The sequence below is a fragment of the Sarcophilus harrisii genome, chromosome 2, assembly GCF_902635505.1.
Source record: "Sarcophilus harrisii chromosome 2, mSarHar1.11, whole genome shotgun sequence".
Lineage (NCBI taxonomy): Eukaryota > Metazoa > Chordata > Mammalia > Dasyuromorphia > Dasyuridae > Sarcophilus > Sarcophilus harrisii.
Genome location: NC_045427.1, coordinates 20486267 through 20502460, shown reverse-complemented (window position 1 = coordinate 20502460; position 16194 = coordinate 20486267).

Below are 16194 nucleotides of genomic sequence, written 5' to 3'. Positions count from 1 at the left end.
TAGTCCAAGCCAGAGTGACTGGTGGGTTGCTTTGGCTGGGCTCCCTCTGTTGGGACAGTGCTACTTTTGGGTTGTGTGCTGGTGCACTTTCTGGAGTTCAGGGAGTGCAGAGAACCGGAGGCTGATTTCTGGTATAAGTGATTTCTGTGTCTTGGCTTGGTGCAGAGGGTTTATTCTTTCAAATTTGTGAAAGAAACCTGGGGGGGTGGCAATGCCCATGGAAGTAACAGTGGGAGAGGGGAGAATGAATGCATGGAAAAGATTTAATAATAGTCATAATAAAGATAGGTTTTGCAGAGTTTTAGGTTTGCAAAGAGTCAATATTACTCATATTTGACTTTACAACAATTGAGGGAAGAAGTGCATTATTTTCCCCATTTCACAGATGAGGAAACTGAGGCACACAAGGTTATGACTCGTGTGACAGGGTCCATTTACTGCCTAAGTATTAAGTCACTTTGAATTAGGTTTCCTGACTTCAATGGCTCTACCCGAGGTACCTCGGGATACATATATAATATGTCTGTTTTATATCTAATTAGGCAAGCGCATCTCTGTACCTGATTCCATCTGTCAGACAGAGGGCAAGGCCCGCCGTGCCTAGGATGGTGCCGCCATCGCTGCCTTAAGAAATAATGAACATGAAGCACTCGGGCTGACTTGTAGGAACTGATACAGAACTAGGTGAAAAGAACACGGGCTGGGGAGGAGCCGTTTCCATGATGAGCACAGGCACGGGGAGAAAGGCAAGGCTGGAAGGCTGCAGAGCGTCAGAGCGTGGTCAGCCTGGGTCCTCTCAGAGCATGGTCACCTGGTCTCTAGAGCAGGCAGCCTGGTCCCTCAGGGATCGTCTGGTCCCTCAGAGTGTGGTCAGTCTGGGTGTGGACTGCCAAGGCTCCAGAGCGCCCAGGGCTGAGCAAAGCTCATCTGCAGTAGATACTGTCAGGCCTACAAAGCAAATGCATCCATCTATTTTGTGTAAGAAAGGGTCTCATAATACTGGGGAGAGGGGAATCACTGGGAAATAGGAGTGATTGTTTTTTTAAAGAACATAATTACTAAAGAAAAGAAAGGAAAACAAAAGAGAGAAAGAAAGAGAAAAAGAAAGAAAGAAAGAAAGAAAGAAAGAAAGAAAGAAAGAAAGAAAGAAAGAAAGAAAGGAAAGAAATGAAGGAAGGAAAGAAGGAAAAAAGAAAGAAAGAAATGAAGGAAGGAAGGGAAAAAAGAAAGAAAGAAAAAAAAGAAAGAAAGGAAGGAAGGAAGAAGGAAGGAAGGAAGGAAGGAAAAAGAAAGAAAGAAATGAAGGAAGGAAAAAGAAAGAAAGAAGAAGGAAAGAAAGAAAGAAAGAAAGAAAAAAAGAAAAGAAAGAAGAAAGAAAGAAAAAGAAAGGAAAGAAAGAAAGAAGGAAAGAAAGAAAGAAAGAAAGAAAGAAAGAAAAGAAAGAAAGGAAGGAAAGAAAGAAAGAAGGAAAGAAAGAAAAGAAAGAAAGAAAGAAAGAAAGAAAAGAAAGAAAGAAAGAAAGAAAGGAAAGAAATGAAGGAAGGAAAGAAGGAAAAAAGAAAGAAAGAAATGAAGGAAGGAAGGGAAAAAAGAAAGAAAAAAAAAGAAAGAAGGAAGGAAGGAAGGAAGGAAAAAAGAAAGAAAGAAATGAAGGAAGGAAGGAAAAAAGAAAGAAAGAAATGAAGGAAGGAAGGGAAAAAAGAAAGAATGAAAAAGAAAGAAAGAAAGAAAGGAAAGAAGGAAGGAAGGAAGGAAGAAAAGAAAGAAAGAAATGAAGGAAGGAAAAAAGAAAGAAAGAAAGAAGGAAAGAAAGAAAAAGAAAAGAAAGAAAGAAAGAAAGAAAGAAAGAAAGAAAGAAAGAAAGAAAGAAAGAAAGAAAGAAAGAAAGAAAACAAGCAGCTCTTCTGAGGAACTGAGACATCAAACAGGGAAATGGGCTCCTGATGCTGGAGCAGAGGCTAGAAGGGGAATTATTAGGCACCTACTATGTGACAGCCACTGTCCTGGTTAGTGGAAGGAACCTGGTCCAGCCTCCTTATTTTAAAGATCAGGAAACTGAGTCCTAGGGAAGAGAACCATTCCACCCCAGATTAGAGTGAGGGTTGGAGTCAGGATTGGCACCCTGTTAGCTAATCTAATTTTAAGGTAACTGTCTGTCTCTCTGTCTGTCTGTCTATGTATCGGCAAGGCAACGGGGTTAAGTGGTTTGCAGGGTCACATGGCTATTGCCAAGTGTCTGCACCTAGATTTGAACTTGGGGCCTCCTGATTCCAGGGTGGGGAGTCTATCCACTATCCCACCTAACGGCTGCAGCTGTATATTTTTAAAGGAGGTTCTCCTGCTGTTCTCTGACCAGACCATGTCACGTTCACTTCTGGACACCAAATATTAGGAAAGACACATGAAAACGGAGGGTGTCTATGGTCCAGGGCCTCGGATGCAGGCCCCACGGGTCTTGGCTGAAGAACAGAACCCTCAGCGGGGATGGGATGGCCGTGGTCAGGGTCTTGAAGGACAGTCTCTCAGGGCGGGCCCAGAGGCAGGAGAAGGAGGCAGAGAGGCCAAAAAGAAGTGATTTTTGTGGGGATGAAGAACTTCCTAACAGTTAGAAGGCCCCAAGCAGGCTGGCCGCTCTGAGACTGGGCGCGTCTCCCTTCGGCGCTCTGCCCGTGACCACAAAAGGGGCTCGGCCTGGAGGCGGCTCTGGCAGGGGCCCTGACTGCGTGGGACGGGCAGCGGCCCGGGATTCTGTCACCCCAAATCCTACATTCTGTGCAAGAGAGTTCAACCCCGGCCCAACCCAACGTAATTCAGTTCACTTCAGCGTTTCTCAATAAATCACCAAGATTGTTAAGTTCCTGCTCAGTGCCAGGCCCCTTGCTAAGGATCAGGGACATAAAGGGAAAGAGATCCTGCCCTCAAGGAGCTTCTGCTTTAGTGGAGCATGTTGGGGCATACAGGTGGGAATGGACAGGGCAGAAATTCATTGTGCCTCGAAGGGAAAGAGAAAGAAGAGGGAGAGGACAGGAAGAGGGCAAGGAGAAGGGAATGGGTGACAAAGAGCCACAAAGGAGGGGAAAGAGAGTGAAAGAAGGAAAGGAGAAGGGAGGGGAAGAGGGAAAAAAGAAGGGAGGAGGGGGACAGGAAGAGGAGAAGATGGGCAGGGTGAGAAGGGTAAAGAGGCCTCTGGGGCCTGAGGAGAGGATGTTCCATGGAGGGAGGGGGAAGCCCCCTTGATGCTCTGGAAATTCTCAAGTCATTCTGTTTCCTCTCCTTTCCCTCCCTCGCCCCCCTCCTCTCCCCTTCCCCCCCAGGGCTGGAGCTGCCCCTGCAGGGGCCTCGGCTACCATGGCCTCCTCAGCTATTTCCTCTGCATTTCTAAACAAAAGTCCCACAGCCTTAATCAGAAACACAACTGCCCTCCCCGGGGCCCACCCTAAAACTGCCAGGCCAACCCCTGAGCTTTAAAGAGAAACTGAGGCCAGTCGGCTCAAGTGGTGCCCAGCTCAGAAGCTCTGGCCAGGGCCCCTCTGCAGATCCCGGCTCTTTGCACCACACAGGGACCCGGCCTTGATCTCCCCTTCCTCCCCACCACCCATTTCTTCAGCCTCTTCTGCCAAGGCCCTCCTTCTGCCCATCTCACCCAATGGATTCTTGGTACTTGTGTCCCCACAGTCTTACATGGTGCCTGGCACGCAGTAGGTGCTTCATAAATACCTGTTGGTTGATTGATGAAAATAAAATTCTCTCTCTCTCTCTCTCTCTCTCTCTCTCTCTCTCTCTCTGTCTCTCTCCCTGTCTCTGTCTCTCTGTCTCTCTCTCTTTCTCACTGTCTCTGTTTCTCTGTTTCTCTCTCTCTCTTTGTCTCTCTCCCTGTCTCTGTCTCTCTGTCTCTCTCTCTCTTTCTCACTGTCTCTGTCTCTGTCTCTCTCTCTCTCTCTCTCTCTCTCTCTCTCTCTCTCTCTCTCTCTCTCTCTCTCTCTCAATGACAGGTACAAATATGCTTCAAGCCTCTCCACTATTTGTAAAATACTTAACAGTTTTGGGTACATAGTAGGTACCTTAATCATTAGTACTAGCAGTACCGACATCATCATCCCCCTTTTCCTAGAGGAAACCCCTTTGGTCCTGGGGTAACAAGGGCAAGGAGAGCTTGATCCCCCACTCTCCCCTACTGCCTCTCTTACTCCTTTGAGCCCTAGACCCCTGCTCTTTCCCCTTCCTCACTATTAAGTCCACTGCGGGGATTCTGCTGACCGCATCCCTCTATCTTCGGTGGGAGGCTCAGGCTTCAGCCCCACCTCTATCCAGGAAGGGCACAATGTCGTGCCTTAGCAGGAGAGGAAGAGATTTGGAGGAGGAGATGGAGAAGTCACTGGGAGGCTCTCGAAATGACAGTCTGCAGGCCGTTACCTAATCTGTACATGGGAAAGTCATTCCTGCTCGGCTTTGGGAGGAGCTGATTCTCAGGGGCCCAGTTCTGAACTGAAAGGTTCATAGGTCACTGGGCCTGAAAAGGAGGTGATTCTAAACTCTCCCACGAGCCGGCTGCCACCGGAACAGTATGGCAACCAAGAAAATAAATGCCATTCAGGCTACAGTAAGAGCAGGTTGGTGTCCAGGATTGTTAGGGGGGCAGAGAGTCAGCCATGGAGTCTTGAATTCAAGTCCTGCCTCAGAGTAATGGTTTCTTTTGGGTCTCCATTTTTTTTATTTGTTTGAGACAATTGGGGTTAAGTGACTTGCCCAGGGTCACACAGCCAGGAAGTTTAAGTATCTGAGTCAAATTTGAACTCAAGTCCTCCTGACTTCATTCATTGCGCCACCCAGCTGCCCCTGGGCCTCCATGGTTTAAGAAGGATATTGATAACATGTATGCTTATATTGTATTTAATTTATACTTTAACACACTTAACATGTATTGATCAACCTGCCATCTGGGGGAGAGGATGGGGGGGGGAGAAGGAGGGGAAAAATGGAACAAAAGGTTTGGCAATTTTCAATGCTGTAAAATTACCCATGCATATATAACTCATAAATAAAAAGAAATTAAAAAAAAGAAAAAAGAAAAAGAAGGATATTGATAAACTGAAGAGCACACAGAAGAAAGTACCCATGCTGCAGAAGGGTCAGAATCTAGGTCAGTTAAGGATCTGCTGAAAGAGCTAGGAGTGTGTAACCTGAAGGAGAAAAGACTCAGGGAAATATCACCATTGTCTTCAAGCACTAGGCATCCAACAGGTCAGTGACAAAAAGAAAGGTTCCACATACACCAGGACATTTACAACTGCCCTTCTGGGGGTCACGGAAAACAGAAATAAAGTGATGCCCTTGATTGGGAAACAGCCAAACAAAGTGGGGTGTGAATGGAATGGAATATTCCCATTAAGTGCTGGAAGAAACAACAGATTTGATCAAGACAGAGAAGAATAAGAAAATATATATTATGAGGCAAAATGAAGGAAACAATCAAGAAACATACAATATTCACCATGACGACAACAACTGGAATGAAAGGAACAGAACACCCCAAAACGAAGGTTGCAAAATATACTGAAGAGATTTGAGAAACCATCTCTGTGCTACTTTAAGGCTGCGAGGAGGGAGCCTCAAGTAAAGAACATTGGGTTTATCATTAAATTTTCCCCACTTCTGCATAAGTTTGGCTGTTTTTTTAATCTTCTCCCTCTTTTTCTTTCAAAAAATCCTTGTAAGAAGGGATAGCTTTCCAAAAGGCTATAAAACTGTGTATACCTTTTGATCCAGCAGTGTCACTGCTGAGTCTGTATTCCAAAGAGATCATAAAGAAGGAAAAGGATCCACATGGGTAAAAATTTTGTAGCAGCCCTTTTTGTCATGACAAGGAACTGGAAACTGAGCGGAGAATGGCTGAATAAGTTCTGCTATATTAATGCTGTGGAATATTATTGTTCTGTAAGAAATGATCAGCAGGAGGATTTGAGAAAAGCCTGGAGAGACTGACAGGAACTGATGCTGAGTGAAATGAGCAGGACCAGGAGATCATTGTAAACAGTAAGATTACGTGATGATCAACTGTGAAAGACTTAGCTCTTCTCGGCAATGTGGTGATCCAGGACAATTCCAATAGACTGGGGATGAAAAATGCCATCCCCATCGAGAGGGAAAAAACCATGGAGACAGAATGCAGATTGTAGCATACTATTTTCACTTTTTTTTTCTTTCTCACTTTTTTTTCCCTTTTGCTTTGCTTGTTCATTCACAACATGACAAATATGGAAATATGTTTAAATGAAAAAAAAAGGAAACCTTTCTAGGATAGGATAAAAGAGGGAATTTAGACCATATAAAACATGAAATTTATATCATAAAAATCTTATATAAAAACAAAAGAGATTTTAAAAAATAAATAAATTGAATGTTGTGAAATTATAATGCACATGCTTGGCCCCAAACATGAGGTAGGAGAAGATCTCTCTCTCCATTTGGGACAAGCTTGTTCTTTGTAATTTTGCAGCATTCATTTTAGGGTGGTTCTTTATTTAGATGGTTCTTTCCATTTACAGTATTGTCTTCATGAATGAAATCAAGAACTAAAAGTGTAGACACTCTATGTGATATTAAATTTTTTTATGTATTTGTTAGTTTTGCTGAACTAGTTTATTTTTACTTTTTTCTGTTCTCTTTTTATAAGGTATGGCTTTAGAAAAGTGAGAAGAATACACTGGGAAATAGGAACATAAAACTAGGATGGTAGTAAAATTTATTTCCATGTTTATAAAAAACCATTGGATTTTAAGATATAAGAGGCTAACTATTCTGTCACTCCCTGTGAAATCTCCATCATTCTCCTTTGGCCATTTATTCCCATGTTCCCAGACTTGTATCAAAGGTTTTCTCTTCTATCTCTTTATTTTAGAGATGGGGAAACTGAGGCCCAGAGGGATGAAGTGGCCTTGCTGGGTCATACAGTTAATTAATAGCAGAGGCCTGATGAAACTCAAATTACTGGGTCTTTTGGTCCAGACCCCATGTTCCTTATATCTGTCTCAGTTTCCTTGTCTGTAAAATGGGCTGGAGCAGGAAATGGCAAGCCACTCCAATGCCTTTGCCAAGAAAATCCCAAATAGGGTCACAGAGAGTTGGACCCGACTGCACGAAAACGAATTGAATAAATTGCCTCTGGAGCCCTGAGAAGGAAGAAAGGAACATCTCTCTGCTGGGCGGAGCTCCTCCTTGATGGATCTGGAAGAAGGCCCTGTCTCGGCAGACTCCAAAGGGGTGTCTGAGGCAGGCCAAAACGGCCCCGGGACTTGGGCCGGGAGAGACTCTGAGGTTCATGGAGGAGGCAGCGGAGAGGAGGTTGGCTTTTTCTGCCAAACTCTCCCGACATCCTCGACGCCGGGACCTGAACCCCTGAACCATTGCTCCATATCTCTCCACACGCACAGCCCCCTTTTCCTCAGAGCCAGTAGTGGGGATCTGGCTCCCCGCTCCTCGGCCTCTGCCCAGTGGGAGGGGAAGAGTGTGGGGATGCTCTCCTTCCTCCTGACAGGAGAGGGGGCCAGGCCGGCCCACGGCCATCTCCACATCTTCCTGCGAGCCTTTCAGGAGAAAGCCCTTCATACACACACTCTGTGTCTTGGACAGAGGCCCTTCTTTCATTCCCACCCGCCTGCGGCCCCACCCCTCGTCGCTTCTCCCTGCTCCCCACCTCCCTCCAGTGAGTTCCATCTTCCCTCCCTGGGCTGTGTTGAAAGCCCACTGGCTTTGGAGGGGGACCGGGGCCATGTGGTTCTGATTCTCTTAGCTTTGACTCATCAGCATACTGTTTTGTAAGAGTCCAAGGACCGCCAGCCAGGTCTGGGAGCATTCGCCGGGAGCCTCAGAGCCACCCCCATCCCCTTGGAGCCAGATGGTCCCTACTCCAGCTTTAACCCCAAAGCTGTTGGGGATGTGGTCTCTGGTGTCCCAAACTCCCCTTTCCCGAAGATCCCTCAGAATGCCTCCTTCCCAAATGGCTTCCTCCAGCCCTGATCCCGGTCTTGCCAGCTGGGAGAGAAAGGATCAGACTCTTTCCATGCTGGGATCAGTGGGGCACTGGCGCCTTCAAAGAGAGATCGGAAATTTAAAAAATCAGAAAAGTGCAAGAAAAGCAGTAACTGGGTCTTGAGTTTGAGGAAGTAGAATCTGCCATTCACTGTTGTATTCAATCGTGTCTGCCTCGTTGTGACCTCCGTCTGGAGTTTTCCTGGCAGAGATACTGCAGTGCTTGGCCGTTTCCTTCTCCAGCTCATTTTACAGATGAGGAAACTGAGGCAAACAGGGTGAAGTGACTTGCCCAGAGTCACACAGTTAGTGTCTGAGGTCCGATTCGAACTCAGATCCTCCTGACTCCAGGGCCAGCATTGTATCCCCTGTGCCCCTTAGCTGCCCTCTGCCACTCGGGTGCTGTACCAGTTTGAGCTTGCCACTGGGCTTCACTCTCTGGGGTCAGTGACCTCATCTGCAAAATGAGAGCTCAGGACCAGGTGACCTCCAGATCAAACATTATTTGGTTCTACAATTAGCCAAGACCAGCTTCCGATCACAGCCCAGTGCCAGGCTCTAGAAACCAAAGCAATGTGCGGGTTTCATTTGGAATCCACCTCTGGGTAGCTGGATTTCAAAATGGTGGACTCAGCTTGGTCTGGATGCTTGAGGGGGCCCTGGGACCCCTTCCTGTACCCAAAGATCTCTTGATGGCTTCATTCATACTTGAGGAGGATCAGGTAGAGTCCTCTTGGAGCCGCCACCTTGGGAAAGGGCCCAGGATGGTCATCGTTCACTGCCTCTAGACTTTGTGGCCTCCTCTTACTTGCCCCCGCCACTTCTTTCATCTCCCTTCATGGGTTAGCTTCCCCCATTAGAATGTAAACTCCTTGAGGGCAGTGTCTTTTCCCTTGTACTTTTGCTCCCAGTAATTGGCCCAGTGCCTGGAATATAATAAATGCTTAATCAATACTTACTACTCTCCTGCCTTGTAAGGTGTATGAATGCCAGTGAGATCACTACTGAGGAGGACATACAACCAACAGTGAAGCTGCAAAATGGTGTCAGAGAATGGAAAGCTTTCTCCAAAGCTTAAGAAGAACTGGGGGCTATTTCCAAGGATCTGGCAGAAGATCCTCACCCTCTCTCTCCCATCGTAGGACACTGTGGGTAAGTCAGGGAACTACCCATCCTGGAAGGTGGGACAAAATGGGGCACAATACAGAGAACAAGGCAGAAGTCTGCCATAGTTCCAGATGAGAGGACTACAATCCTCCCAGCTCTGAAATTCTGAGTTCTAAGATGTATTAGTCAGTCAACAAAGCATTGATTAATGTGTCTACTATGTGTCAGGCACTTTCTAGGTCTGGTGTTTCTCACTGTGTATTCTAACATTCTTTTAGTTCTAACATTTTGTACTCTACACTCTCCCCCAACTTTAACATTCTCTGTTCTAGGTTCCTTCCAGTCTCTGTTCCAAGGTTCTTTCCAGTCTCTGTTCTAGGTTCCTTCCAGTCTCTGTTCTAAGGTTCCTTCCAGTCTCTGTTCTAAGGTTCCTTCCAGTCTCTGTTCTAAAGCTCTTTCTGGCTTGGACATTCAGTGACTGTAGGAGATTTTTGTCTTGGGCATCTAGATTGAAACCTAATTGGGAGCCAAAGGCTAAGAAAAGAACCACATCTATGAAGTCCTCAAGGACTAAGAGAGAAGGGACACAGTTACTTTCTCTGGTACTACCAGGATCAGGAGCCTAACTGAAGTCGGGAATTGGAAGGAGCCTTTCAAGAACCCAGACTACTGTTCTCAAATTCCTGGTAAAGCGTAGCCATAAGTGACTCATTTTCCCAAGAAGAGGCCCAGTGTGGGGATAGAATAAATTCCTGATGAGCTCCCTTACTGTCCCTTGATACCCACAGCTCGACCATTCCATCTGCTAGGTCTCTGAGGACCTTGGGATGTCCTTCATCTGACCCGGCGCCTTGGCCGGGTACTCTCTGTCTCCTCAATTAACGGTTTTTTCAGAAACATTCCCTTGGACCCAGTTTCTTAAACTGTGGTTCATGACCCCATCTGGGGTGTCACAACTGAATGGGGAGGTTGTGAAATTATGATTGAGTTTTTTCATCCATATCCCTCATTTGAGAGACAAGGAAACTGAGATCCATGTAGTTAAAGGTCAAATTAGAAAGAAGTAAGAGACGATATTTGAACCTAGATCTTCTGACTCTAGAGCTGAGACTCTGCGCACTGGACAGCATCATCACTCCCAAGTGACATCAATTTGGTGTGCCTTGATAGTGTACTAGAACCCTCCACGTAAGATTAGGGGAAATGTGGCATTGAGTATTGTCAGTCAGCAACTGGCATGAGTCAGTTCATTTTGCTAGCTAAAGGATCATTTGTAAGCCCAGGCCATATCTGCTTCATGTTGAATTAATCAAAAAAATTTTATTAAGTGTTGGCTTTGTACTCCAAAACAAAAAGGAAATGGAAATAGACCTCTTCTGTCAGGGCAAGAAGAAAGCAAAATGTACCCTTGCCAAGGCATATGCCCGATTATGTGGTGAGAGTTTCCCTATAAGGCTGTAAGCAGTTGTACACTGATGAGGTTTAACAAGTGACTCTCCAAAAATGCATGACACCATTTTGAGTTTAATCTTCATTTTTAGCATATTCTCCATCACTCTCTTAAGTCTAAACCATCAATAAAACAATAAATCAAGCTTTGATTGGTAGCATTTGGAGATTAACTAAGGTATAAATTCTCACCCTGAATTTTTGACAGTTGGTTCTCATGAGTCAGGACAAGCTGGATTCAGCACATCCTTGGTCAAATCCTCCATTTTTGCTACCTCAGTTGCCCAGGCCCATTGGCCTGAGAGGAAGAAGGCTCGAGATCACTTTCCTTTCAGAATTCTCACCATTAGCAAAAGAATCAAGCCAAGAGCAGGGATCCAATAAGAGAAATGACCAAGACCTTTTGGGGGTACCTATAATTGCAGCAAATCAAAGAAGCTATTCTCCATCAAGGGCTCATCACAATAGAATGAGTTATAGAAAGTCTATCCATGATATAAAGTCTTTCCAAAGTACTTCCATTGTACATCATCACAACTTCTCCCAGAAACACAGTCTTCTGTGCATAGGAAAGCATCAGAGGTGCTCTGCACATGTAGGTCATTGGTGACCAAAGGGAACCCTTTTATTTGATTGATGAGGATGAGAGGCAGAATGCAAAAGGTCAAGATGTGAGTAAGAGAAGAGGAAGCTGATGCAATGAATGTAGACAGCTTTTTTCTAGGAGTTTAACAATAAAATGGAGGAAAGTAACAGGAAGATAATTTGAGGAAAGGGTAAATCAGTAAGGGGTTTTCAATGATGGGGTTGACCTGGTCATATCGGTAGATGAAAGGAAATGTGCCTATAGATGAGAGATTGAAGATAAGAGAGGCAGAAAATGATTGAGGCCATCACTAGAAAGGATTGTACTAAAAGTACATATAGAAGGGTTGAATGTGGAAAGGGAGAAGGGCCACCTTTGCCAGATATATAGCTCTTTTGATGTACTTTTAAATGAATGTCCATTTTTCTAATCTCTGATTTCATAGAGTCTTCTCTTTGGAACCACAAGGGACCTCAGGAGCTGTGCCAACCAGCCCTCTTGTTTTACAGAAGACAAGTTAATATGGCACTCATTCTTGTCACATAGGTCTTTCTAGCTTCCTTCCAAGTCTAGGATGACATGTGCACCATCTTTAGGCCCTGACATGATTGTCCTCTGGAATTTTCTCTTTCATTTCTAAATTCTAAAATTTTTATCACCTAGTTCTTACCATTCTTCTTTTCCTCTTCCAAGAAACTTCTCCATTCTCCCCCTATCCAGCTCAGGTTCAGGGCTACTTCCCTGCTCTGTCCACACTTCCTAATGGAGCAAGCTGGAACTTTTGAAAATTTTTCATCTCAATACACACTGGCTTTTCAAAAACTATTCTCCTGAGGAATATACATAGATACAGGGCACAGGTGTGAATTGAATATGAAGGGATAATATCTTTAAAAAATAAAAACAAGGAATGAGAGAGGAATGTACTAAGAGAATGAAAAAAGAAGAGGTAAAATGGTGTGAATTATCTAACATAAAGGGAGTAAGAAAAAGGTTTTACAGTGGAGAGGAAGAGGGGGAATATTGGGAGAGTGAGGGAACCTTACTTTCATTGGAATTGGCTCAAAGAAGAAATAACATATACCCTCAATATGGGTATAGAAATCTATCTTACCCTGCAGGAAATTAGGGAGGGAAGGAAGGGGGGTAATAGAAGAGAGTGTATATTGGAGAAGGGAGTGGTCAGTAGCAAAACACTTTTGAGAGGATCAGGATGAAAGGAGAGAAAGCATAGAATAAACAAGGGGGAAATACAATTACCAATAGTAATTGGGGAAAGAATTTTGAAGCATGTTTCTCTGATTAAGGCCTCATTTCTTAAATGAGAACCTCAGTTCCCTGAGGTTCCCTCATTTAAGAAATGAGAACCTCAGGGAATTGAATTAAATTTATAAAAAATAAAAATAAGACCATTCTCCAATAGGTAAACGATCAAAAGAGATGAACCATGTCCATATCCTTTGAGCTAACAATACCACTACTGGGCAGGAATCCCAAAAGAGATTTTTTTAAAAAGGAAAAGAACCTTTACATATAAAATATTTATAGTAGCTAAATCTTCTCAGGACGAAGAATTAGAAATTGAAGGGATGCCCATCAATTGGGGAATGGCTGAACAAACGGTGGTTTGGGCTTATGATAAAATAGCATTGTTCTGTGGGAAATGATGAGCAGGATGCTCTCCAAAAAACTTGGAAAGTCCTTCATGAACTCAAGTAAAATGAAATGTACCATATACAAATTATAGCAATGTTCTGGAATGATCAACTGTGAACGACTTTGCTATTCTCAGCAATACAATGATGCATGACTATCCTGAAGGATTTTGGATGAAAAACGCTGACCATAGCCAGAGAAAGAATTGATTGTGTTTGAATATAGATTGAAGTATATTCTGGTTTTTTAACTTTATTTTTCTTGAGGGTTTTTGGAGGGATAAGGGGGAGATCGTGTTTTCTTTCACAATATGACTTCTGTGGAAATGTTTTACAAAACTTCACATGTGCCTTCTTAATGAGGGTGGAGGTGGGGAGGAAGGAAGAGAATCCAGAACTCAAAGTTTTAAAAACAAATGCAAAAAATTGTTTTACATATAAATGGGGGAAAATATTAAATATGCAAAAATAAATAGAAATTGTTTCTGGTAAAAGGGAAAAAAATTAAAAACCTCTCTCCTGGCTTTCAGACCATTTTTTAAATGACCCATGTCCAAGAAAAGAGGAGAGAAGGTGACACTGAATACTTTGGAAAGAGTTTGGGACTTTTATTCAAGACACCTAAGTTTGACTTTTGGCTTCACCATTCCCAAACCATCTGTCCTTCAGCAAATCCCTTAGATTGACCTAATCTATAATATTACTTATAGGACCACAGGTAGATTATGTGATCTCGCTGGAACTTTCATCATCTATAGAAAAAAGAGAATTGTACCAAAAGGACTCTAAGATTCTTTTCAGATTTAAATCCCCTGATCCTCTAGCTGAAAACTGGAACAAAGACATTCTGAAAAAGTATTCTTGTCTGTCTCCTGTCTGCCCAAGGACCAAAGGAAAGACAACCTCCAGCTCCATCATAGATCTTTCATGTCTAAAATGTTTTTCCTCTCCATCTTTCTTAGGATAATCCCTTGTTTCTTTCGAATCTCAACTCAAGAATCACCTTCTACACAAGGCCATTTTTTATCATTTCGGTTCCATAAATTCACTTTATATTTACGTATGTTGTACGGTAGATACTTCTCTGGGTATATCTTGTCTTTCCTTGAGAATGTGAGCTCCCTGAGGGCAGGATTCCCTTTTTGTATCCTCAGCACCCAACAAAGTGCTTGGTGTCTAGTAGGTCCCAGTTAAATCCCTGTTGCACTTTAATTTTACCCAAGAGGCAAGTGATCCAGGCCGTCATTCTGCTTCCTCCCCACCAGCACTCTGTGACAGAATCCGAACATTTCCCCCAAGTCTGGGAGTCAGAAGCAAGGGAACGTCTGATTTGGGTGGGATGTGCCCAGATCTCTATCCTTTTCTTTGCCCCCACCCACCTCCCCAGACCCTTGACTCAGATCCTAATCCGCCATCATTCCAAATAGCTCTATATTAGCCAAGGAAGCAGGCGTTGGGGAGGAAAGATAAGGGAGCCAGGGAGGTGACAGGGCCTTCACATCCCCCCTCTTCTCCCACCCTCCTCCTCAAGACAGATGTGTCCCCACGGAATATACCAGGAGAGATTATTTTAACAAGCACTTTTGTACCCGGAAATCAGTGCGTTTAACCTAACAAGCAGAGAGCAGCCCAGTGGGGCCCATAAATCTAGTTCCCACCTATTAATTTAACAGCTTACATAAAGCAGTGTTGAAGGCCAAAGTATATGTGACCTTAAAAGGCATTGCTCATTCTGACACATATACGACTTGGCCAAGACTCGAACCCTGACCCTGACCCTCGCTCCAGGAAGCCGACTCCCAAGTTGGACGGGGCGTAGGGGGTCCGTGCTGCAGAAACCCACCCGCCGCCTCCTGTGGGGCTGGATATTTGGGAGGAGCAGGCTCAGGAGCGTGAGGCTGGTGAACACAAAGGCTCTAATTAGACCTAGTCCGGGCACTGAGAGGGCCAGTTGGCTTGTCACAGAGAAGGACGCCTTTCCGTGGTCACAGAGTAAGTACGGACTCTCTGGTCACTGCCTGACCTCTGATCCCCATTCCAACCACAGCCTGATGCTTCACAAGCAGTGAGTAACCCAGACCTGGAGCAAAGATTCCATGACCGTTGGTCAGCGGTGACCTTGGTGGATTTTCCCTCCAGACTGAGCCACACAGTCCCTGGGGCCCCCTTCACACTCTGAAATTCTTTGACCCTTAATTCTTTTTCTCTTTCCTGACCATTTGGCAGAACAGACCAGTGGATTTATTATACTCAGAGGTATCTCCTTCAGAGAATCGTCTCTTTGTTGGTCCAAAATCACACTCTTTGAGAATTGTTACTCTCCCCCATTTTGAGCCTTGTCACTCCCCATTTTTAGGGACTACATGGAAGTTTGGGGAGGGTACCCGTGACAGCCTTCTGAATGAGAACTGTGGCAATTAGTGATATGCATCAAGGTGCTAATTTGGAGTTAAGAAGATTTGAGTTCAAATTCTCCCTCCCATGCTTACCATTTGTGTCATTTAACCTCTCTTTGCCTCAGTTTCCTCATCTATAAAACGGACCCAATAATAGCATCTATTCCACAGGATTGTTGTTAGGACTCAATGAGATAACAAACATAAAGCAAATCCCTAAGGAGATTTATAAATGCTACTTATTATTCTAGCTTCAAAGATAAGGACAACTCTGAACTGTAAGGGAGGTCAGATGGGGTTGCCCCTTCCCCCAGTCAGCCATAAACCGTGGGCACCTGTCTTACCTTGACAAGCCTGCGCCTGATTTTTAAGGTTTTATGAGAAGCCATGATACAGAGGCCAATATGAAGTGGTTAATTATCATTTTGCAGGAACTGTTCTGTGCCTTAATGAGGCTGAATATTATCTCCAGCTGACACTACTAGTAGTGATGAGGGAGCCACTGAATTCTGTTTTGGTCATTCTGTGATGTGTACAAGACTTTCTTATAGTTGTTAATGAATTCCCAATTCATGTTTGCTCATTAAATAGCTCTTTTGCTTTTCCCTTTGGGGGAACCCTTAGATTGTAGCCCCCCCAAAGAATCATCCCCAGAGTATCCAGGATGAGAATGATGAGCTAAAAAATTGAAACTCAGGGAGTCTACTTTGTGGTATATGAACGTGATGAAATATTATTGTTCTATAATAAATGATCAGCAGGATGACTTCAGAGAGGCCTGGAGATACTTACAGGAACTGATTCTGAGTGAAATGAGCAGAACCAGAACATCTTTGAACTTGATAATATCAATATTACATGACGATCAATTTGGGTGGATGTGATTCTTTCCTACAATGAGATGATTCAGGCCAGTTCCAATGATCTTGTGATGAAGAATCATCTACACTCAGAGAAGGATTGTGGGAACTGA